The sequence below is a fragment of the Ursus americanus genome, chromosome 3, assembly GCF_024610735.1.
Source record: "Ursus americanus isolate L20-20 chromosome 3, mUrsAme1.1.p, whole genome shotgun sequence".
Classification (NCBI taxonomy): domain Eukaryota; kingdom Metazoa; phylum Chordata; class Mammalia; order Carnivora; family Ursidae; genus Ursus; species Ursus americanus.
This window is the reverse complement of record NC_142129.1, coordinates 57,263,455-57,288,319: the sequence shown is the minus strand read 5'-3', so window position 1 is coordinate 57,288,319 and position 24,865 is coordinate 57,263,455. Positions and strand designations below refer to the sequence as shown.

General features: G+C 36.4%; 1 long non-coding RNA gene across 2 annotated transcripts in view; it reads right to left on the bottom strand.

The window, feature by feature from the left end:
- LOC123789212 (uncharacterized) overlaps positions 1–24,865 on the bottom strand; it is a 290,301-nt gene that overhangs the window by 93,206 nt on the left and 172,230 nt on the right. For both annotated transcript variants that reach the window (XR_015723965.1, XR_015723966.1), the window contains 2 exons: positions 14,955–15,069; positions 1,279–1,453 (listed from right to left, as the gene is read on the bottom strand). This is a non-coding gene — a long non-coding RNA (uncharacterized LOC123789212). The remainder of the gene's footprint in view (positions 1–1,278; positions 1,454–14,954; positions 15,070–24,865) is intronic.

Sequence of the window (24,865 nt, the reverse complement as noted above, 5' to 3'; positions counted from 1 at the left end):
TCAGCTAGAATTTGTGTGAGGCCAGGAACAAGAGATGGTATTTCTTTCTAAAGTTACCTCTACAGGGACACCTGGGTGGCTCAGTTGGTTAAGTGTCTGACTCTTGATCTCAGCTCTAGTCTTGATCGCAGCTCAGGTCTCTATCTCAGGTCAGGTCTTTATCTCAGGGTTGTGAGTTCAAGCCCCACACTGGGCTCCACACTGGGTGTGGAGCCGACTTAAAAAAAAATAAATAAATGAAGTTACCTCTATAAATATATCTTTCAATTTCTCATTTTTATGTTTCTCCTTTTTGGAAATAATTAATCCTTTGAGAAAATACAAATTAAAGTGTGTTTGCTCAACTGAATTTGAGACTTTCTTTAGAAGAATTCCTTTCATAAAGCATGGATCAAATCTAAGCTCATATTTTGAATATGGAAATTCTCTTGGTGATGAAAGTTATACTTAGCAAATGTGGAATGTGTGCTTCATACTTTAAGTGTTCTTAAAAATAATAACCATGCCAGTGAACTTCAAGATGATGAAGTTTAATGGGCCCTGGAGTCTGAACAGATCTCACTGGTTGGATCCAAATATAAACTTGCAACCAGAAGTGTGTGTAGAATCAGCACAAATCAATAGAGAATCATGGCTCTGGTGGGAAAAACATGTGTGCCAGTCAGAGGAGCCCCTGGCTGGTGTAAGTGATTGAGGAATTGAGAACTTTGGCTCCACTAAGTGTAACTGGGTGCTAGACAGAATTCCACTAGGAAACTTTTGCTGAGATTAGAATAGTTTGTAAAGGATGCCAAGAAAAGCATAGTTGGTGCTGCTAGGGCAGACTAAGGCATGAAAAGTGAAATCATTAGACATTATACAGGATTCTAAAAGATGAGGAACTGTCTAATAAAAAGTGTTGTCTTTACTCTTTGGACCTGCTTTTTTGTTTGTTTTCTTTTTCCTTTTCCCCCTTCTGTCATGGTCAGTGGTTGACCTACAACTAGGTTCAGTTATTTGGAATCTCTGGCACTAATGTCATCTGGCCTCGGATTTCCAATTAATTATTTTGTGAAATAGCTACTATCTTAAAGCAATTCATTTATACTGGCAGAAGGTCAAAGCTAGTGTCAGAGTTTTGAGTGCCTAAAAAAATGGGAACGTTTCCTTCTTATCCTGACAATGAAAGCGAGTAGGTAGTACCAGAGGGAAGTATGGGATTTCTGGCATGATTGGCTTTTGCTCTGCACAAGAAGGAGAAGGAATGATTTGGAAAGGCATAGGAGATTTAGCTTTTACCTGGATGGATCATGTCAAGTTTTGGTTTTCCCATTTCTCCTGAATTTCATTTATCCTTTGGACAATGCTCTAATTTTACAAAATGGTTGTGAAAACACTGCTAACAGCTGAATTTACACCCAGGGGTTGTCGTGGTCACCAGGAGATTGGGTCTGCAGTGAGTGAGCAGAAGAATCTGGGAAGAGGCAATGGGCACGGAGATATTATGTTAAAAAGACTTTCTGTTAAAAATCCATCTTAAATGTCATAAGACACCACCACGCACCCTAAATTTTCCAACCAATATAGTTACAGGGTAGTTCAGCCCTCAAAAATAGTATGAGAATATGAAAAAAGTAAACCAAATTAACATGTTTATCATATTATTTTAAGTCTTCAAACATCTTTACTATTACTGTATTAGGAATTTAGAATTAAAAGCTGAATTTTTGCCATAGACTAAACAGGTTACCTTATTTTCAATAGAGTCACGGAAAGAAAGGAATTAAACCAATCAACTGAAAACGATTATTTACTAAATAGTACTCTGTTGATAGTTTAGGAACTAAACAAGTCCTATGACTTATAATCTAGTAACAAAGAAATGTTATCTATCTATTCCTTTACCATTCTTTGTGGAAAGCTGTAGACTTTTAGATATTCTTTACATTTCCTTGGAGCTGTGTACCTTGCTGTGAAGGAAGGAGGCAGACAGCTGCATTTACAGACTGTCTACTTTAAGTCAGGTGTTTTATACACACTATCTCACACAATCTGGATTAACTGCTACTTGTGGGAAGCAATATAGTGATCTTTTTATTGAATAAAAACACAAACCTCAAAGGGAAAAAATAACTCCATCAAGGACATATTGTTAATAAGTGGTGAAGTTGGATTTTAAACCAAATCATTCTTAAATACAAATCCATATTTGATTTACTTTGCTGACAAGCTAGAAGTGGAAAGCAATTAAACATATTTTTAAAAACTTGTACTTTTACCTTTAGCACCCAGGAGTGGAAAAAAAAAAAAAAGTCTGCTTCATCCGCACTTCATTCATTCATTAAGAATAGCTTGGAGCATGGTGCCTGGGTGCCTTAGTCGGTTAAGCATCTGCCTTTGGCTCAGGTCATGATCCCAGAGTACCAAGATCTAGCACCACATCAGGCTCCCTGCTCAGTGGGAAGTCTGTTTTCTCCCTCTCCCTCTGCTCCTCCCCCAACTCATGAGTTCCCTCTCTCTCTCTCTCAAATAAATAAATTCAGTTAAATTAAAAAGAGAGTAGTTTGGAGCAGCAAACTAACCAAGGCCCAAGCAAATAAACAATAAATATACCTACAGCCTTGGCCACATTCACTCACTCTGGAAACGCCCAGTGTTTTATACTTTTTTAATGGGATGGTCAGCCAAGTACAGCCACAAGAGGAGACGTAGGAGAGTCTCAGGAAAACAAAGATTATTATACTCATAAGTCCAAAACAGAAGGCATGCCAGGCCAGGCAGGGCCACATAGGAAAGATACCAGTGTGGTCAGGAAGTGGAAGACAGGAGTGATGGGAAAGCCTTGGACCAGAGCTTTTACTGGGGGTTTCATGGGAAAGACAAGGCAGGGCAGAGGGAACAGTTTAGGGACTGCCTAGTTTGATAATTTTGGTGGGCTTATGTAGCTATAGTGGTGGTCCCTAGCTGCCTGGTACCCAGTCCTGGGATGATTAAAGCAGAGGAATATTTTCTTCTGGGGTGTATGCCAGATAGAAGAACTATGGCTTTGGTTTGGTTAGTTTGCATCTCAAGGGCATGCTCCAGGCTGGACACTTTGCTATCTCTAAGAACTGGCTGGCACTGGAAGGGGCAACCCCTTACCAGGTGGAGACATTTTCCAAGATGTCAAAACATAGCATACAGAAAACAAAAGGTATATTACAATACACCAGACTGCTTATCTCACCTGCCATGGTTATTGCAGTCTCTTGGCTTTCAAGTCACTATCCCTTCAGGAATTTGGTTTGAGAATATACTGAATGTTCCTGACCACCTGATTAGCAGACGTTCTTCCTACTACCTCCCAGAAAGCCTGAATCTGAGTTTGTTCTGGTTTCTGACTTCCTTGATATAACCGACATAACTTGAGAGAAAGGTGATCACGTTATTCTCTGCTCGTGGGTAAATTGCAATTGTGTAAGGGTAACTGGCCTCCCTTATTAGCAGTTGAGTCAAGTTTGAGCATGTGACTCTATTTTGACCAAAAAGATGTAAACATTTCTGGAGGGTTCCAGAGAAACTCTTCATGATCTGCTGAGAAGGATTCAGGAAGCTTCTCTCTCTTACGTTGGGTGTGAACTAAAACACATGTGACCTCAATTGGTTGGCCATTCCATGAGCACAAGGGGAAGCATTCTCAGGATGACACCAGCACTGCACAGGATAGAGCAGAGAACTTGTGAACTAAAGGCTTTGTGGGGCTGGGGGCACTATAATCGTCCCTCTGGGTGTCCTCTTACTGTTTAAACTAGGTTGAGTTGAATTTTCTATTGCACACGTGGTTCCGAAAGTTTGCTACCTGTGACAGCAGCTTTAGATAATTAGGAAAAGGCTCGACAGGACCCCTACTCCAACAGTGGCTCTGGTATTAACCCAGAACCACTGTGTAGAAGCCCTACTATTCCACTTCTGCCTTCCAGGAGGTGTTGTATTGAAGGGAAAGAGTACAAGGTGAGGCATTTTCCATGAACCTGACCCAGAACTGGAATCACATAATAGGAAGTTAGTGGAGCATCTATACTGTGCCAGTCACTCTCTGGGTTATGAAGGTATAACACAAAAGCAAAACAAAATATCCAATAACACGTTAACTGTTTAAAAGGAGGAGAAGGGCGATAAATAAATAAACAGATAAGTATATAATGCCAGGTGACATGAATATTTTCATGTAAGGGCAGAAGAATATTTTAAGTAATTTTTAAAAAAGTGCTGTGAGGAAGAGCAGGAAAGAGTCAGGGGATAGACAATGGTAGTGGGGGTGCTATTTTATTTAAGGTGGTAAGACAATGTCTTTCAGAGAAAGAACATCTAAGCAGAAACTCAAAAGAATGGAGAGCAGCAGTGGTGAAGTTATCTGGAGGAAAAATCTTCCAGGCCACAGGAAGAGCAAGTGCAAAGGCCTAGAGGCGGGACCATGTCTGGTATGTGAAAAGAAAACCAAAAGACCAGAGTGCTGCAACAGAGCAAGTAAGGGGAGTGGTAGACCATGGAAACAGAGACAGGGCACACACGTCTTGCAGGCAGCCTCGGAGAGAGTCTACCTAGGTTTCATGGGCCATAATAAAAACTTTGCACGTTCCTCTTTTCACAAGTTTTGTGAGAGTGATGACATTCTCACCAAAGTGAGAACATAGACTACAGCGAGGCCAGGTTAGACAAGGAACATGTTAGGAGACAAATTCAATAGTCCAAATGAAGAAAATCATGGCTTAAATTTGGGAAACAACATGAAAGTAGTGAGAAGTTGCCAGATTCTGATTATGTCCTGAGAATTACTGAAAGATCGGGTATGGAGTGTGAGACAAAGAAAAGCACTGGGGATTATTCCATGATCTTGGCCTGAATAAACAGAGTCATCTTTTTCTAAGATTGCCATAACTAACTGCAAGATGGGCGATTTTGAAGGGGGGAGGAGTTATAAATTCTATTTTGGAATTAGCGATTTTCAAATTTGAAATCAGTGAAAGAAAGAAAAGAAAAAATCAGATTTTTGTAGACATCTGGAGAAGTGTTGATAAGTAGATCAATATACAACTCTATAATTCAGAAAAGAGGGTTAAGGTTAAAGACCTAAATTTGATGGGGGGCCTCGGTGGCTCAGTTGGTCAAGCGTCCAACCCTTGGTTTAAGCTTAGGTCAGGATCTCGGGGTCATGGTGAGATTGAGCCCCAAGTTGGGGTCCATACTCAGGGATCAGTCTGCTTGAGATTCTTTTCCTCTGCCCCTACCTAATGCCACTCGCATGCTCTCCCCTCCCCCCTCTTAAATAAATAAATAAATAAATAAATAAATAAATAAATAAATAAATAAATAAAAATTTTAAAGACCTAAATTCGAAAAGTATCAGACTATGACTGACTTGAACATTGGCAGATAAAATCATTTGGGGAGTAAGCACAGTTAGAGCAGAGTTCTAAGACTTGATTCCTGGGTACCCCAGTGTCAGCAGTTAGGAAATTTAAACATAACCTAGGGAGGGAGGTTAGAAGGGGACTCCAGTGAGCTAAAAGAGAAAACAAAAGAAAAGCCGAGACAGGGATGTTCCAGAGGCCGAGGGAAGAATGTGTTTCAAGCAGGCAGAAGTGAGCAAGGGCATCATGCACTGCTAATTGAAAGAATATGATGAAAGCTGGAAAATGACCATGATTGTAGAAGGAAAAGGTCAAATTCAACTTCCTTGGCTTTTCTTTTCTGCAGGTAACACCTTATCATATTTCTTCAGCATTTGGAATGCAGACTAATTAGACTATTTATTTTGGGGATTATATTTGATTTTTTTTTATCCTAGCCTAAAATGAGAGCCAATAAGGGTGTAATCCTGAGTGTGATTAGCAAGCTGAAAAGCTCTCTCTGTGCTTCCAGCTAGAGTAGAATTCAATGAGTGGATTAGAAGTCTGAGGGTTATTCGACACAGTTAATGAGACTCTTGAAAATATGCAAATAACCCCCCCAAAGCATTATATCTCTCATAGAACATTAATGCACACATTTTCAAAGCTACCAGGAGACAGTTTTAAAACCAACCTAATTGGATTTAGCAACAGTAAAAGGACAAGGACAGCATAGACAAATGCCTTCTGTGGACACAATTTGATGTGTGATATGGTTGAACAGTGGCAAGCTATCTGGAGATTTTTATTTAACTTTCATTATATATAGATGTTAACTTATCAGAGGACCTCATGCCAGTTAGATAGGGTGGGTCTTCCAAACGAACACATTTCCACATCTCTGAAACATCTGAATGCATGTTAAGTTTGTGAACCTATACAGTTATAAATTAAGTTCCAAATGATATTTTAATGAAGAATTTGGGCTCCTAAATTGAATATATACTCAAATTTGGAGGTTTCCTCTGTGTACTATTTAACATCGACAATTAAATATTCAAAGTAAAGGCTTTGAATTTTATTTTTTTGTCATAAAAACAATGTTTTTAGGCTAAAAGGAGGTTGTGGAGTGCAGTATAGTAAAAGGGAAGGATACATTGTTGTTTAAATAGTAATTGGCCATGAACTTTATGTTCCTTCTTGATTACTTCTCTGTGACAATAGGACTAAAAACCAAGAAATGGATGGCTTTTTATTAAATTTCAGTTCTTACTGGCTGTTTTATGCAAAGAGATTATTTTTGTCTTCTAATATAAGATTCACAGAAATGTTAGTTTTCACTATTTTGGCATTAGTGATTTTCTGTAGCTGAGCATTTGAGAAATACCTCAGCAATACTGAATGACCTAAATAGGAATATATTGTAGACAATATATTTGTTACTGATTAGGGATAAATGTCAATCAATTTTTAAAAAAAAATTTTTGAGAGAGAATGAGAGAGCACATGTGTGAACGAGCCAGGGGAGAGGCAAAGGGAAAGAGAGAAAATCAAGCAGGCTCCACACTCAATGCAGAGCCTGACTCAGGGCTCCACCTCAGGACCCGGAGATCATGACCTGAGCTGACATCAAGAGTTGAACACAACCGACTTAGCCACCCAGTCACCCCAAATGTCAGTTAATTTTTAAATAAGAGAATAAATGATTGTGTTTATACGTAATTATAGTACCAAATGATTATTTAAACTTAATATTTTATGTTCCAGACACTGCCCTAAGCTCTCGACATACAATTAATTCCTTTGAAGAATTCTAAGATATAGGACTATTTTACCGAGGAGCCCTATTTTAAATAGTAAAAACTTGGGTTAGGAAATTTGAAGTAATTTGGTGAAAATCACAGTATGTTGGCTTGCCAGGTTGTTAATCAATACCGTACACTGTGCTACTATGTACAAGTCCAAATGTACAGACACAAGGCTCAAAGTATGAGGGACTTGAAATCTTTGTTACAAATATGAATTTCTCTTCCCAACAGACTTAACATTTAGTCTTATGATTCTATAATTAGGATAACTTGTGAAGGTTTTCTGGGCTCTTTTAATGAACTAAGATATGATGTTATCTGAGGTTGACACTACCTCTAGCCAACACAATGGCACAGAATACTCATTAGCAGTCATTCTTTCCAGGAGAGTCTAGAGACTAGGAATAACACAAGTTTATAATTTCTTGGTATATGAGCCACTAAAAGAATTTTTCTAGAAATGATGGAATGCCTTAGACATGCAGAAATATATAGTTCTTGGAATATACTTTAAATAAACCCATCATAAGGAAAATACAGTAGTCATTTGACATTCTTCATAATCTATCAAAATATTCATGAACAAGCTTTTCTTTAATATCTGGAAATTTCAATCCATTTTCCCCTTGAAATATTATTCTCCTTCTCCTTCCCCTAACCAAAGTTTATCCTAACGTAATTTTAAAAATTTTTAAACATCTTTATATAAACCACCTTTTCATCTTTAACTGTGACAATAATGCACATATTTATGCATCTATACATTGATACTGAAATTTTAAAAGTTTGCTTTGATGATATGCTCTTAAAAGCTAAACATTTTAGGGGCACCTGGGTGGCTCAGTTGGTTAAGCGTCTACCTTTACCTTCCCTGCTCAGTGGGGAGTCTTCTTCTTCCTCTCTCTGCTCTTTCCCACACTCGTGTTTGCATGCGCCCTCTTTCTCTCTCTCAAACAAATAAATATCTTTAAAAAAAGTTAAATATTTTATTCTGGATTTAAATTTATTATTATAAGTACTAATATATAAATGACCAAATTATTGTATTTTAAATTTTGATAACTATTCATAAGAACATAAAAATTAATCTATAAATACATCTCTTAAAGAAGTGGATATTAATATTCCTTTATTTCATGGTCTAAGGTTTTACACATTGAGATAATATATTATAGTAAGATTTGGTGTGGGAAAGAGCTATACTTCTTATTTCAAAAGTGTAAGTATGATGATTAGGATAAAGGAGGTAGAGAAGAAGATTCAACTTGTCTCTTGACCACAGACATATTCTCAAGCAGATGAGTTTTGGGGAAGAATACATACAGAATTCAAGGATACTTCAGTGAATTAATAATAAGGTTAGGGTTTTGTGATGAGAATCATCCTGGATTTAAGGGATAGCTGTGTGAAAACAGAGGCAGAGACTGAAGTGATACGTCTATAAGCCAAGAAACGCCAAAGATTGCCAGCCACCATCAGAACTAGGAGACATGTGGGACAGAGTCTCCCTTTAGAGCCTTCAGAAAGAATCAATCCTGCAGGCACTTTGATTTTTGGACTTCTGGACCCCAGAACTGTGACAGAATAAATTTCTGTCATTTTAAGCCACCAAGTTTGTAATAATTTCTGGTAGTAAGAACTAAATATTATTTTTAAATGCTGTATTTCAGCTTAAAAAAGTAGATTTCACTAAATTATATGCGTTATAGACAGTTTAAGAAGAAACAGAAAGGGCTTCTTCACAGCTCTAGAAAATAGAAAGTTAAAACTATACCAACATTATGCCAAACAAACAGTCCCAATAAATTGTCTTCATCAGTTTCTTACTCGATTCCAGGAAATAAATTCTTATTTCTTGGGTTAGTGGTCTAATTTCATGAAGCAGTCTACTAGGTTAGTTTCAAAGTCATCTGTGATGTCAGCCCCAAGGCCAGCACTCCACAGTCAATTCTTTGAAGTGTCAGTCATCTAAAGTCAGAGATACAACTCCAGCTTTTGGCTTATGGCAGAGACTACAGGCAAACATCAAAACCATCTATAGACTTAATGGCTTTTGTTAATTTATCACTATAATCAATAATATTATCATCATAATCAATATCCAAACAAAGGAAAGTAAAATTCTCTATTGGAGTATGGCATGTAACTATTTTATAGAAATTTTGATCAGTTTTCCTTCTGGGAGTAAAAACATACTATTGATAGAAAGGGCAATTGGCAAATTTCTGGGTACTTCCTCTATTTCCTTAAATTGACAACATTTTACTGACACATACATTATCTAGGAAAGGCTGTCTTTTCCGAACTGACAACTTTTCCCATGAAGCTTCTGCAATAGTAATAGATCAAACACACATAAAGTTGTCTCGCTTCTCTTTATTTACAAGGTGATAGAACAAATCTTTGTGATTTCTCAGACGACTCCGAGAACTCCTGAAAATAGTTTTAGGTATAAAATAGATTCTGAAAATGTTTTCATTCTTTTCTAAATTAAGGGACAAGTTTCAGGAAGGCAAAACCAAAAGAGTCGTTAGAGAAAATTTGGGCACTTTAATAAAATAGAATAATGGGTGTCTGAGAAACAATTCCCAGTTTATTTAATCAAATTGACAATAAAGTTTTTTAAAAATGAAATTAGAAGATAGCAACATTGTAAGAACTTTAGCTCTTTCATAACTGAGGAAGCTATGTTCTTTCTTGTTTGTTTTTTATTTTAATTTGGCAAAGACATAAAAAAGTCAGTATAAAGCACCGAAAATTGTTCCAGTGAGACACAGTTTCTGCTATTTAAGCAGGTTACAGAGAAAGTGAAAAAAATCCTCTCATAATGTAAATGAAGGCACGGATCAGGAAACCAAAGTAAGCCCATCAAGTGTGAGCAAATGTTCCTAAAATTTTAACATATTCCTTCTCTTCTTTTCAGATTTAGGTAATATAAACCAAAGCTAATAAATTCCAACTCTTCAAATTTTGTCCTATACTCTGCTCTTTCATATTCTGACCCATTATTGTAGGACAACATATGATCTGAGGACCCCTGGGGAACACTTAGGAGGTGAGTGAGGTCAAAACTATTTTCATAATAATGTTAAGATGTTATTTGTCTTTTTCATTCTCTCACAAGCGTGCATTGGAATTTTCCAGAAGCTACATGATGTGTGATATTACAACAGATTAAAAGCAGACTGATAACCCAGCTGCCATTTATTAATTCATATATTAAAGACATTTACAAAAAAGTAAAACAACGTTACTCTTCTAACTAAAACTTTAAAAATGTCATTTTCATAAAAATATGTTCTATTAACATGCAATTGGTTTACCACTTCTATCTTTAAATAAACCAATAAACCTGTGTTTAAAAAATTTCTCAGTTTTAAAGTTTAATATGACAAATATTGATATTATAACCCACAAAATAATGCTCTTTGGCCTAGAAAATAACTTGTAATAGTTTAAAGGAACTCAGAACCAAAAAGTCTGGGAAACGCTGTGTCAGGAAAAATGGACTCCTTTTCTTTAAAAACCAAAAGCACAGGCAGAGTTGTTATTTCTCTGTCACTATCACTGCCTGAATAGTCTCTACCACCATATTAATTATAACTTTTAACCAGAGTAACTAACTTCTAAAGTCATGCAAAGAAACACATTTCTTAAAATGTAATTTGAATATATATAGGCCCTTTTTTTATAGACTGAACAGAAAATCTGAACTATACTGACAGACAAAATACTCACATCTAAATAACAACAATGAAAAATAGCGTGGGAAGATGAGGGGCACTAGACACAAAGGAGCCCATGTTTCAGAGAGTAACAAAATTTCATTAAAATCACAAGTTATCACGTAGAGGAATGCAATATTCACCAAGAGACAGGCTCCCTGTTTTATGAATGTAGCCAGAAAACTCTAACAAGCGCACAGGAAGGAGGCCTGTCAGAGTCACAGCCAAAACAAATAAACTTCAGTTAGAAAGACTCGTGTTAGCCCTACTGAGTAGCTCCATCTTCTACCTCCCTAAAGGGATGGGAAAGCCACTCCTACCTAGAAACTCACTGAAGATCTAAGGACAGAGAGGAGCTACAAGCGACTTCCTTTGTCAAGAAGATTAATTCAACTACGATGCCCTTTGTTTGCTGCTTTTCTCTGCTAAAACGCTAATATTAATCCTGTTCTTGGATCGTAGGAGGAAATGGTGGCATGATAGGAGAATACCTTCAGTCCAGCGAATGGGAAGAGAGCACATGTGAATGTGAACAGTCAAATCTCTTTGAGGAATTTATAGGAACTGCCCCGCCCATCAGAGAAGGTGCCGCACAACTACTAACAAAAGCTTGTTCCCTGACAGAGATGCTACTGTCTAGGCTGGTGGGAAACTTTATTTGTAATTTTTTTTATGTTTTATTTGTAGTTATTTATTTAAGTTGCTTGAGTGTAAAACAACAAGAAATCAAATTTTTAATACATATTGAGAAGTATTAGAGAGAATGGTTATACTCACTATAGCCAATGCCCTGGAATAGAGATACTCACACACATGGCTCAGGCATATGACCCCACATATTTTGTGGAGGACTACCAGCACATAATTAAAGCCTTAAAACCGTGCCAGTCCTTTAATATGGCAACTCCACTTCTAGAAACTTCCCTTATATGAACATCTAGGTGTTCAGAGAGTGTTAATATAGTGTGTTAATAATAATAAAGAAAAAGGGGGGCCCGGGTGGCTCAGTTGGTTAAGTGTCTGACTCTTGATTTCAGCTCAGGTCATGATCGCAGGGTCATGAGATCGAGCCATGCATCAGGCTCTACTCAGGCATGGAGCCTGCTTAAGATTTTCTCCCTCCCTTTCCCTCTGCATCTGCCGCCTCTCTAAAACACACAAACATACAAACAAACAATAATAAAGAAAAATAACAAACTAAGCATGCATGAATCCAGAATTGGTTGAAAAAAGTAACAATTCATCAATGTAATGAAATAATATTAGTAGGTACAAATAATGATGGGATTTCATTTATTTCTTCATTCATTAAACAAATATTTCAGTGCTCATAATATTTTAGCCACTGTTCTATAAGCAAGTCATACAGAAATAATAAAACAGGAAAAAAAATAAAACCCTGCCCTCCTGGATCTTACATTCTAGCTGGAGAGACAGGCAAAAACACAATAGTTAAGTAAAAATACATAGTATATTAGATTGGACTATATTCTTCAAAATAGTACTAAAAAGAAAAATAAAGCAGGGAGATGGGATGGTGGGATTCATGATAGGGTGGATGAAGGACCCATGGAGAAGGTGAAATTTGCATCAAGATATAGGTCAGAGAATAACGACAAGGATATCTGGAAGAGTAAGATATTACAGAGAGAGAAGAGCTAATAGCAAGGTCCCTGAAGAACAGCAAGGGGTCAGTATGGGCAGACAGGTGTTAGCAAAAGGTGAGTCCTAAGAAACGAGGTCAGAGAGGAAAAGAGATTCTAGTGAAGACCTTTAGCCGTTGGAGAGAATAAAAGAGAGAAATAATGTGATTTGTCTAAATGTTATAATAAGCTTCCCTTGCTGCATAAAGAAGAGATTAAAGTGAGCTAAAGGTAAAAGGAAAGAGACCAGTTATAAGTATTCTGTAATCATCTAAGCAAGGGATAAAGATGCTTGGACCGGGGCATTGCAGTGGAGGTGGTAAGTGGTAAGATCCAGGGCTTATTTGAAAAGTCAATAGCATTTTTTATCAAATCAGATGTAGGATGTCAGTAAAAGAATTCAAAGATGACTTGAAAATTTATTTCGTGAATAACAGGACACATAGAGTAACCACTTACTGAAACAGGGAAGATGAGCAGGTCTGGCAAATAGTATCAATCAGATTCAAACTTTCACTGTGACGTTTTGAATCTTAAGTTTGATATGCCTATGAAATCTCCAAATAGAGATGTCAAATAGTCAGCTGTATGTATTTAGCCAGGAAAACAGAAGAGGCAGCCAGGCTGGCGAGTTATATTTGGGAGATGCTATCTCGTAAATGGTATATGGTAAATGGTATATGAGCACCACGGGAATGGTTATAGAGAGACAGGAGAAGAGGTGTAAGGACTGAGCCCAATAAAACTCTAATGTTTAGAGACTGTGGGACTGTGGAATTGAGGAGAAATCAGTAAAGGAGACCAAGAAAGAGCAGCCAAAAAAACAAAACCAGAAGTAGATCTGGAAGCCAAATGAAGACAGTGTTCAAGAGAAAGAGAAGGATCCACAGTGTCAAGTAAATGTCAAGTAAATGAGCAATGAGGATTGAACATTGAATTAGAAGTTAGTGGTGATCTTACAGAATAGCTTCAGTGAAATGGATATTGAAATCTAATTGAATCTATATTTAGAGATATTTAACATTTTTAAAGCCTATTAAAGGGAAAAATTAGGGCTTAAAATGATACATATTTAGAAAATACAGTATAAATTCATTAAATATATATATATGTTTTTATCTGTGCTTTATATGCATATGCATGGTTGGTTGGTATTAAAATACATATACAAGAAAAGGATAAAATAAAATTCACCAAGATACTGAAGGGACTATTTTTTCATCAAGTGATAGATTAAATTCTTTACTCTTTGTACTTTCTCTGTAGCTTTTTTCTAACAAGTATCTATTACTCTTGCAATCAAGAAAAAAGAAAAAAAAGAAAGAAAGAAAAGCCCAAACAATTTCCTAAAAAATAAGGAACAAAAATGTGCCATGAAACAACAAGGTAATCTACATTATGGTAAAAGTATCTGTAAGATAAAGAATAAGCTAAAAAGATTTTTGCTTCCTTTTAAATTAGGAAATGTTTTGGAAAAAGTTTGATTGTAAAATACATTTGTATTTAAACACTTGAAGAAATTCTTAGAACTCTTTCTTCTTATGCTGTTATTATTTAGTAAGGAGTGTTCTTTTACTTAAAAATAAAAATCTGATTTCAATTGCTTTTCATGGTCTAAAAACAAGATGCTGCATTTAAAAAACTCATAAGAATATGCATTAGAAAGTTGTAATTTTATTCTTTTTTTTTACACAAATTTCACTATTATTTTTCCTACAGCTCCATAAGTGTTTAAGGTAGTAAGACTTATATGTCTTTACACATTTTCATAATGATACTTCAGGAAGGCCTCAGTTTACCAAAAAGATCCTCAAACACAATCATGGCCCAGGAAGCAGCTGTATCCCATTTCCAAAGGGGGGAAAAATACATCATGCTGAATTGTTTAAAAGAAGTAATATAGTGGTGAATTTTTTTCTTGTGATTTAGTTTGAAATACTGTGCCTAAAATGCTGAGCTTGAAGTCCCATAAAGCTTGGTATGCTTTGCAAAAAGCACTCCCTGCTTAATTTAGGCCAGGCCTCCTTTTGCTTTGAAGGAACAAAAAAGAAACATTAACTGTTCCTGGCCTTGTTAGGAATTGACTCAAGATTTCCGCAGTGGTCATGGTGATGTTACTAGCAAACTGAGCTACTTTTTGAATGAATGAATGAAGAGAGGAAATCAAAAGAAGACAATTATTTATCTTAACAGATTGTAAATGTAAATACTTGAATGTAAATGTAAAGGCTAGCAGTCAAATCTATTTTTCTTTTACGTGAGATGGTTTCTTTTCAAAGCTATAGTAGCTAAAGGCATGTGCTACTACATTTAGATCAAGTATCATTGTGCTATGTCACCTGTCTAAAATCTAATATCAGATAAATTTAAAGAAAATATTTATATATTTAATCTTGAGTCCAAATAATATAAATGGAGCTTCAGACTTACCTGATATTTGTTATTTCTGTCAACTTCTTGTTTTCTCTCCTAAGAGTCACCTTTTTTTCTTTTCTTGTAGTCACTCTGAAAATAACTGGTCTTCCAATTATCTCCATAATCTGAGCTTAGAACAAAAAATATTAGTGTCAATAGCCAAATATCTACTTCTACTGATCTTATACAGAGGAAAAGTTCAAATTCAAAAAGCAATCATATGGAATATACATTCTAGTTTATAAAATAGTCTCTAGAAATGTAAAGCAATGAGGTATAGATAAAAAGTCACCAAAGGGAATAATATGAAAGACTTGAACAAATTTCATTGTTCCAAAGGAATGCAGGAAAGAAAGACAAAAGAACAAAAAAAGATGGGACAAGTAGAAATAAAAAAGAAAGATGACAGACTTTGACTTAACAGTGCCAACAATTACATTAAGTGTAAATGCACTAAACACCCCTATTTGAAGGCAGAGATTTTCAGAGTAAGTTTTCAGAAATATTAAATATATAAATATAAAATACACTGCTCACATTGATAAAGTTGAACAAAGATGGTGGACTTAAAGATTTGTTATAAAGATACAATATATAAGAGACTATCTTATGTGGCATTGGCATAAGTGCAATGGATCAGAATAGAGTCCAGAAATAGACCAATATATATATAGTCAACATATTTTGAAAATATGCTAAAGCTATTTCATGGAAGAAAGGAAAGTCTTTTCAACAAATCTAACAGGAAACTGGATAAACGTACAAAAAATTAAAAACTAAATGTGATTCACAGAATATATACATGAGGAGAAATTATTAGTGCAATGTGAAACTGGAAACTATAAAGTGCCTACAAGAAAAAAATAAGAGAAATATATTTGTATATTTAGATAAATTTTTTTTAGAAATAAAAAGTACTAATTTTAATTTTTTTATATTTATTTGACAGAGAGGGAGAGAGAGAAAGTGGGAGAGTGAGAGAGAGGCACCAGCCAGGAGAGGGGCAGAGAAGCAGACTCCCTGCTGAGCAAGGAGCCCAGTGTGGGACTCGATCCCAGGACTCTGGGATCATGACCTAAGCCAAAGGCAGACACTTAACTGACTGAGCCACCCAGGCGCTCAGCAAGTACTAATTTTAAAATAAAGAATTGATAAGCTGGATTTAATAAAAATTCTCAAAATTTTGCTTGATGAAAGATATCACAACATGAAAGTCAAGCCATACAATGGGAGAAAATATTCACAAGATCTCACAAAGAATCTGTATCAACAAAATATAAAGAAATCCTAAACAATAATAATACAAAGACAAAAGAACCATTAGAAATGGGCAAGAGACTTCCAAAAGTCTCATATATTTTTTATTATCAGGAGATGCAAATTAATATCACAATGAGGTACTATTTTACAAATACCACTGAAATTGCCAAAATTACACACACACACACACACACACACACACACACACACACATACACACTAATTCTAAATGTTGGAGAGTATACAGACCATTTGGAATTCTCATGCATTCACTGCTGGTGAGTATTTAAAATGTTACAAATGCCTTAGAAAGTTTGTCATCTTTTTATAAAGAAAAGCCAACCTAATGGTCCAGCAATTTCTCTTCTGCATATTTATGAAGAGAAATTAAGGCAGGTTTCTACAAAAAGATTTGTACAAGAATATTTATGGAAACTTTATTTATAATAGCTTAAAACTAGAAACAATCAATGTCTACTAACAGGTGAATGGGTAAACAAATAATGACATATAAACTGACTCATCAGTGAAAAAAAGAAAACTGATACAAGATGAAGCTCCAAGATTTTACAGGGAGCAAGATAACCACAAAAGTGTGCATACTGTATTTTCCATTTATACAAAATTTCTAAAACATCAAAACTAAACTATAGGGATGGAAATAAGAACAGCAGCTGCCCGGTGGTAGAGGGATGGAGACAGACTGGTAAAAGGGCATGAGGGAACTTTTGAGATTGGTGGAAATGTTTTATGTCTTGATTAATCTAGTGGTTACATGGGTGTATACATTTGTAAGAATTATCAAACTGTACACCTAAAATCTGTGCAATCCTATTCTCCTTAAGTTATACCTCAATTTTTAAAGTGTGATCATATTATGGAGCTCTAGCTGCAGGGATTCAATCACTTACAGGGTTTGGGGATATGAAGTAACATACTATCTTCTCTTGCCCAAGTATTTTAAAGAGAACTCTACCCATAGGATGTAGTGACAATAACCCTTTATAGCAATCTGGTACCTAGATTTTTAAAACAAACATAACTTCTTTGCCTTAAAATATAGTCTCAAGGTAGGTAAGCAGACATCATTATTCCATATCATCACTGAGAAAAATAAGGTTTGTTAGCAGGACGTAGGGTTAGAAGGAGAACCTCAGCTTTCTGGCCAATAACCAATTCAGCTCGTATTTCACTATATCTATACAAAACAGTTGCCAACTTCAGATATTGATTGATTGCCCCCATTCAACAATCAGCCACTGATCTGGCTGGGCTGTTAGGTTATAAAGATCAATAACACAAGGCCTCTCTCCTCAAGAAAATTTTAGTCTATACTCATTCTCCTGCAGCACAACGTACGAGGCCAGCTGTTTTGAACAACCTTTACAGATATTACAATGTGGATGCATTTTTCACGGTATTTGGTATGCTAAAATCAAATGAGTCGTCTTAATCAATAATCTACCAGAATGCATTCATTACAAAAAACAATACTTTTGGAATTCTAATCCATCACTTGTTCAAATCTTCCAACTTTGAATAGTTTTTATTGCAACAGACCAACCACTACATGTGTGCCTTTATTTCTCAACTAGAAGTGCAGGCCTCAAAACCCCAGAAAGGAAACATTTGTTTTGGCCTTTTTTAAACTGTCCTCATTGAGACTATATGCACAGCTAGGAGAAGGAGGGATCTTGTTGAGTTTCCATAAAACCACCAAGCCTGACACCACAGAACAGTTTGTTCCTCTTGTTGGTTTTTACATTCCTTGAAACTTGAAGGTGATGACAGGAAGAAGGAAGGTTCATCAGCAAAGAAACAGGAAAGTTATCTCAGAACAATCAGAAGCTTGATTTTCCTGCATAATATTTTTTTCTCAAATAAAATAGTTTCGATTCCGCTGTGAAAATTAAAGGAGTTTTAATTGTTTTTAAATGGTGACTTTACCAAGGGTATCATTCAGCCCTAATATTTATTTTCTATTATGTCCTAATATTTAGAATTATGCTCTAATTTTGGATTTTAAAATTAACAGAACAGAATGTACCCACCGTAACCTTTGAACTTATTTCAATATATTGAAATTCATAGCTTTTAACCTGGAGAAAAAATAAAATGTTGATATTTTATATGGCCTTTCTGGCAGATTACAAATATCCCAAACTACTGTATAAATAGTGAGCTCTGGAGCAACTGAAAGCTTCACTTGTAACTTTAATGAATGTCAAGAGTAAATTATTTAACAGTTTAGAGGAGGTTAATACCATACTTATTATCCATTTTTCATATAAAATGTGGCTTGCTATTAGTCTGCAGAATAAAAACAGTTAAAACTATAAATTTTATCATAAAAATCACAAGAATAAGAATGATAATAAAGAAAGATTTAAATAGTATTCAGCAAGAAAATCAATGGGTAAAGTTTGAATTAACAAGACATAATCGGAAGTGATGATGAATATGAATATGTTGAATAACTTGTTAAATCTTGCAGCCAGCCTAAATGAGAAACTGATCAAAAGGAGAAACAGTTTCCATTCCTAGTTTCACCATTACTTAGATGGGTGATCTTAAGCTTAAAAAAAAAAAAAGTCTTAGAATGAGATGAGGATTCAAACACTCAGTAAAGGACTTTTCTCTGACAGCAAAGACCAGAACAGCTAATCTTATAGCTTCTGCCTAGTCACTTACATTAATGAGAACTCATGCTTTACAAGGCAGATGTTATATTTTCTACAAATTATCTGAAATTACTTCAGTTTAAATAAAATGATAAAAATGTGCCTATTAGCTTTCATCTGTGCCCCAGGCATAATGAGTTAACTTGAAGAATCCTAATTAAGATTACAAACCCCAGGGATGGTTAACTACTACTTGGAACGTCCTCATCAGGGTTCTACCTTCCAGAATGACAGTCGTAATGAATTGAATCGTCCTGAGTCTTGATCCCTGCTTACTGTCAGATGGTGGGGTAATTAGCCTAAAGAAAGTAAGCAGTGATTTTTCTGTGACAAAATGAGTATTGTATAAGATAAAATGGACCAATCACTTCTGCTTTTGGTTAAATGAGGTATATGAATCTTGGATTAGCACAGTTGCTCAAAATTGTGTACAACACCTAGGGTTATGTCCCTAATTTTGATTAGCAGACTAACATACTATTGCTATTGGAATATTGTCACATTTGCCTCACAGGACCTTTTTGTTTAACTGTAGGAGTGCCCAAAAGAACAAGTTCGCAGGTTGAATTCCTAACCTGTGTGTACTTGCTAATAAACATATATTGGCAGAAGTTGGCCTGAGACTTGCTTGTATCATAAAACACGAAATAGTGGCAAGCTGCTGGAGGCTACAGATGTCTACACAAAGGAATCCAATAATTATTTTTTCCAGCTTTATTGGGATATAATTGACATATAAAATTGTGTAAATTTAAGGTGCATAACATTGGTATGTGTACATACTGCAGAATGAGCTCCACAATAAGAGGAATCCAATAATTATGAAAGACTAAATCAGTTAAGTTCACAACAGCAGCCCATTCTGTTTTTATTTTTGTATCAATGTCTCAAAATACCATTTATTAATTTGCAAAGAGAATATCAAATTTTAAGCGAACCAGAATATGTATTATTAGCTGATGAACACATTACCCCTTCTGGTTTTATAGCTCCCACAGGAAATATTTTTTATATTGAGCTGACACTGACTTCTGTAAAACTTCCATGCATTTGTCATGGCTTTTGCCTTCCGGGCCACACACGTAAGCCTAATCCCTCTGAAGAAGGGCTAAACTTTTAAACATAAATTCAAAGTAGAGGACCCAGAACATGACTTAGTTTTTCTATTCTGATTGAGACTTCCCTTCCAGTACACTATAAAATTCAGTCTTAGTTGATTTGAGTGTTTACCCCTTTCCAAGTTATGTGAAAACCCTAGGGTCTCACAAAAAGTTAGCCTATTTGGGGAGTCCTTTCTGGTCTTTAGTCCACATTTGTCCCTTCTGATTTACTCATTATTTAAGACAGACTGATCGCTTGAAGAAGGCTGCTCCTGTGTGAAGCTGGGACTCTGGGATACTTGCCATGGTCCCCAGACCTGGTGCTGGTGGTAGGACCTCTCTAGTCACACCAGACCATTCTACTCTAACATTCTGCCACTTCCCCAGCATCGTGGGAATCCTTGCTATTCAAAGAATTCCAAATCTTCGTCAGCTCCTCACTAGGAGAAACATCCCTAGCTCCAGGAATTTCTGCTCCCCCATCTCTAAGAAGTCTGTTCTCATGCACAGGCATACACATACCCATTAGCTACATCTCACAACATTTCACCATTTCCTTCCCTATCAGTCTCCCCCACCATCCCCCCCCAAAAGGCAGTTCATGTTCAGATTTTTTTTAAACACAGGTTAGTTTTATTTGCGCTAAAATTTGTATAAATGGAATTGTACTATATTCTTTTTTGGTGTGTCTAAGGCTTCTTCCACGTGGCGACATTTTTTAAAATGATTCTTGCATATCGTTTTTATCAGAAATCCATTCCTTTGTATTCTACTATAGTAGTATTCCATCATATGAATATAGCACGCGTGCAGTCATTCTCCTATTTATGGACATTTGGGTTATCTCCAGTTCTTAATTACGATGAAAAGTGTGTTTGTGAACATATTTTTAAAATTTTTTTATGGTTAAACACATTGGAGTAGAATTGCTAGATCATAGATATATGTTTAATACTATAAGAAAACACCAGACTTTTATTGCAAGTGAACACTCCATTTCACATTCTCACTAAAAATGAGTTTCTCCACATCTCCATCCACATTTGTTGTCAGTCAGTCTTCCTAGTTTTAACCATTCTGCTAAGTATTTAGTACGATCTCATTATGGTTTAAAGTTTATGTTGTCTCCTATACTTCGTGTCTTTTCATATTAACTTCAACTATAAGCCATGGTGAAACTATCCCCTGCATGTCCAAGGTTCAAATCTTCAAATCTTAAGAAGCATCCCAGTTAGAAAAATACATACAGGCTTACTCCTAATATTTACAAAGGCTGGAAGAGGAGTATAAGGGGGAGATCAACATACTATCGTCTAATATTTAAAACTTCTAAATCAAGACAGCAAACTATTACTCAAACATGTTTTATCTTCCCACCTTGATATATCTACTTCAGAATGACCTAGGGATGAAGACCTACATGTGGAAGGTAGGGAAGACAGTCTGAAGCCCTCTGAACTCCACTGTATGCCAGCCTTGGCCATCTCCCATCCGCCATGAGGTTTCCCTGAGCACATCCATGTGGATAGCCCAGGCCCCCAAGTTTTGTTCAAGTAGACCCCAGTATAGTATCTGGAAATAGGCTGAGGAATAGCAGTCAAGGAATTATGGAACTACAGGCACCAGGAGGATGGGTCAGAAAGGGAGAATATGGGGGCGCCTGGGTGGCACAGTGGTTGAGCGCCTGCCTTGGGCTCAGGGCGTGATCCCGGCATTATGGGATCGAGCCCCGTATCAGGCTCTTCCGCTATGAGCCTGCTTCTTCCTCTCCCACTCCCCCTGCTTGTGTTCCCTCTCTCGCTGGCTGTCTCTATCTCTGTCAAATAAATAAATAAAATCTTTAAAAAAAAAAAAGAAAAGGGAGAATATGGATGTCAGGTGGGCATATCCTTTACCCCCACAAAATCCTTGCTCTTTGGGAGAAGCGTGCACAGAGGCAGAGACCCCTCTTTACAAGTCTGAATGCAGTACAATGAGAACACCTATTTTATCTGCTACTACAATTTCATTTTACTATTTGCTTGAGTGACACCAATTTCTTGCTGGGCCACCATTGCTGCTGTGTTGGCAGATTCTGAAGGGATCTCTCATTTCCTCAGCTATACCAGTCTTTCCCCATTATTTAACTGAGATGAGTATGATGTTTTCTCAATGAAAACAGGAAGGAACAAACAACTGACAAACACAGAAAATGCAAAAGCATAGAAATGGGTATTAACCTACTTCTGAGAACTTTTTATGGGGGATATTTAGAAAGATATGAGCAAGATGGCCAAAACATAAATAACCAGAGAAAAAGAATAGACCACTCGCCCACCTCCACACGCATGCACACATCCCTGCCAAAACGATACACAGCTGAATCATTTAGAAATGCTATGGAAAATATTAATCATAGTTAATATATATGGAAGTCACTGCTCTAAAAGCTTTATGTGCATTACTTATTTAATCACTGCATACTATTATCGTCTCCATTTTATAGATGTGAAAACTGAGGCACAGGGAGGTTAAGTGAAAAACGTAGCTTCAGTTTGCTTGCTAGAAAGTGGCAAAGGCACGTTCAAATCCAGACAGTCGGGCTGTCGAATCCGTAGGGTTGGCCAGGAGGTTACACTGGGTAAGCCTATGTGTTGGGCATTTTATGAGGTGTTTTATATAGATTAGCTAATTCAAACTGTGACATAGGTACAATTATCTCTGCTTGACAGATGAGAAAACAGAGGCTAACTAATTTGCCAAAATTATAAAACCAGTAAACGGCTGAGCTGGGTTTTACTAACTTGCCAAAGTTATTTAACTAATAAGTGGCTGAGTTTAGCTTCAAACTTGATTAAATTATACTCAGGACCTATAACATATGAAGGCAACATGTAATTTATTTTTTTAATGTTTAGACAATTTTTTGGTGTATTTTTCAATTTACATGTAAAGGGATAAAAGTCATGCTTGGGCACTCCTTTCACATGGACACCTCCTTTTTAACAACGTCCAACAAATGAGCCATGGCTGTACTTTACTACACAGAGGGATGATGTAATTTGATTTCCAGTCCTGCAGCCTAAACCAAACTTAGGGTTTGGGAAGGTGCATTATAACTGGCAGTAACTGTATTTGATTCGTTTTCAGGGAGAAAAACATTTTCCTTCTTGGACATAGAAAGCAATACATCCATTAAGTATCAAACACAGTATTTCATTTCTATACATCTATGGATAAGATAACCTAGTGATTTCATATTTCCCTGTGAATGCAATAAAGTCTGAAGAAAAATTGAAGAAAAATATCTGTACCAAATCATTCAATATGCATTCCTCAGTACATTCCAGAGCTTGGAGCACATATAGGAAAGTATGGAAAAACTGACTGCCTGACCGCTCCTACTTAGAAAGATTTAATTTTCCTTCTGAGCCCTTAGTGTGAGCATAGGTGGGGTATTTTATTGTACATCTGTCACACGTTTTCAAGTTGCCACTGAATTGAGCACGTACTTCTTGAATGTAGGGGGCTTAAAAAATGAGAAAAGATCCTTAAAGGAAGCAGTGTGCTTTCTATCCCTTGCCAGAGAGATATTTGCACATGTAAGCATAAACTGAGACTTACGCAACAGATTATGACCTTTCTCTTCAAAGCACTACTCTTATAACAATGGGTCTTACTTGAAGAAATACTGACTAATTATTCTGGTTAAATTACGTTTTTTAAAGCTATACATTAAAATTTGTTTTTCACAGACCTTGAAAATACTAGGAGGTGTGAGGAGAAAGTCCCTCCCCAGATTGGGAGTCATCATAGCATTCTGAGCCTGGCAATTCGAAAAAGAAAAACAAAGACAATTACAAGAAACTCGAATGGCCCCTTTAAAATAAGGATCTCTGTGGAATATGACTTCAAATGAGAATTCCATATTAGTAAGGGTCTACGTTTACTAAGCCTGATGATGCTGTTGTTGCCGTGTGTGTGTGTGAATATTAGTAGGTGTGTTTTACTTCCCCTAAATCCTTCTCATAACCATGCTATAAAATGTCAATGCATATTGTTGCAAAATTTATCTGTGCTGTTTGTTTAGCTTTGGAACTTGACTTTCCAAGAATGTTTCAGCAATGAATGAGAGGCCCCTGGCGAGAACAGACCCCACACAGCTGCTGGCACTGAGGGTGCCAGGGCACAGCCCACACTGAGCAGGAAGTTGCTCCCACATATTTGGCAGTCCTGCTGGAGCATGGAGCCACAGGCAACCTGGCTGCCCCAATCCCTTCAAATGATAGTGTCTCTTTCGAAGGATGGGGGCCAGCATCTCCAGTGGCAAGGCTTAGAAACGAGCACTTGGAGCAAAGGGAGATGAGAAAGAAAACAAATAGGTTATGGCTTCCTTGCCAGTACCAACAGTTATGGAGAAATCCTTTAACTTGCTGGTTTGGAAAAAAGGGCCTTCAAGGTGAAGAATGTTTTTCTTTTGTTTAGTGTTTGAACTCTGCCCTGCTTTGATTTGTGATTTATATGGCACTGTGGGTTTTTTCCTTGTTGTTGTTTGTGGCTTTATTTTTTCTTTTTTAAGAAACAAACCAAATTCAATAGGAAATAAAAACAAAGATCACCCTCCAGACTATAATAAAGGTTGTATAAGAAGCATTTTTTAAATTAACTTAAAAAAACGTATGGGGGAGAAGAACGCTCTGTTGAGAATGTGCTATCTGCTGAAAAACATGCTAAGTGTTAAAAACATATTATTCAACTTGGTGCTCTTAATTACACAGACAAAATATTTATTTTTAGCTCTGTTTTGCTAATGTTAAGAAATTAAGGGGCAGAGCACTTTACACTATAAAGTGAAATATGTGCACTTCTCATTAATTATGAAATAACTCTGTCACATAAAAATATT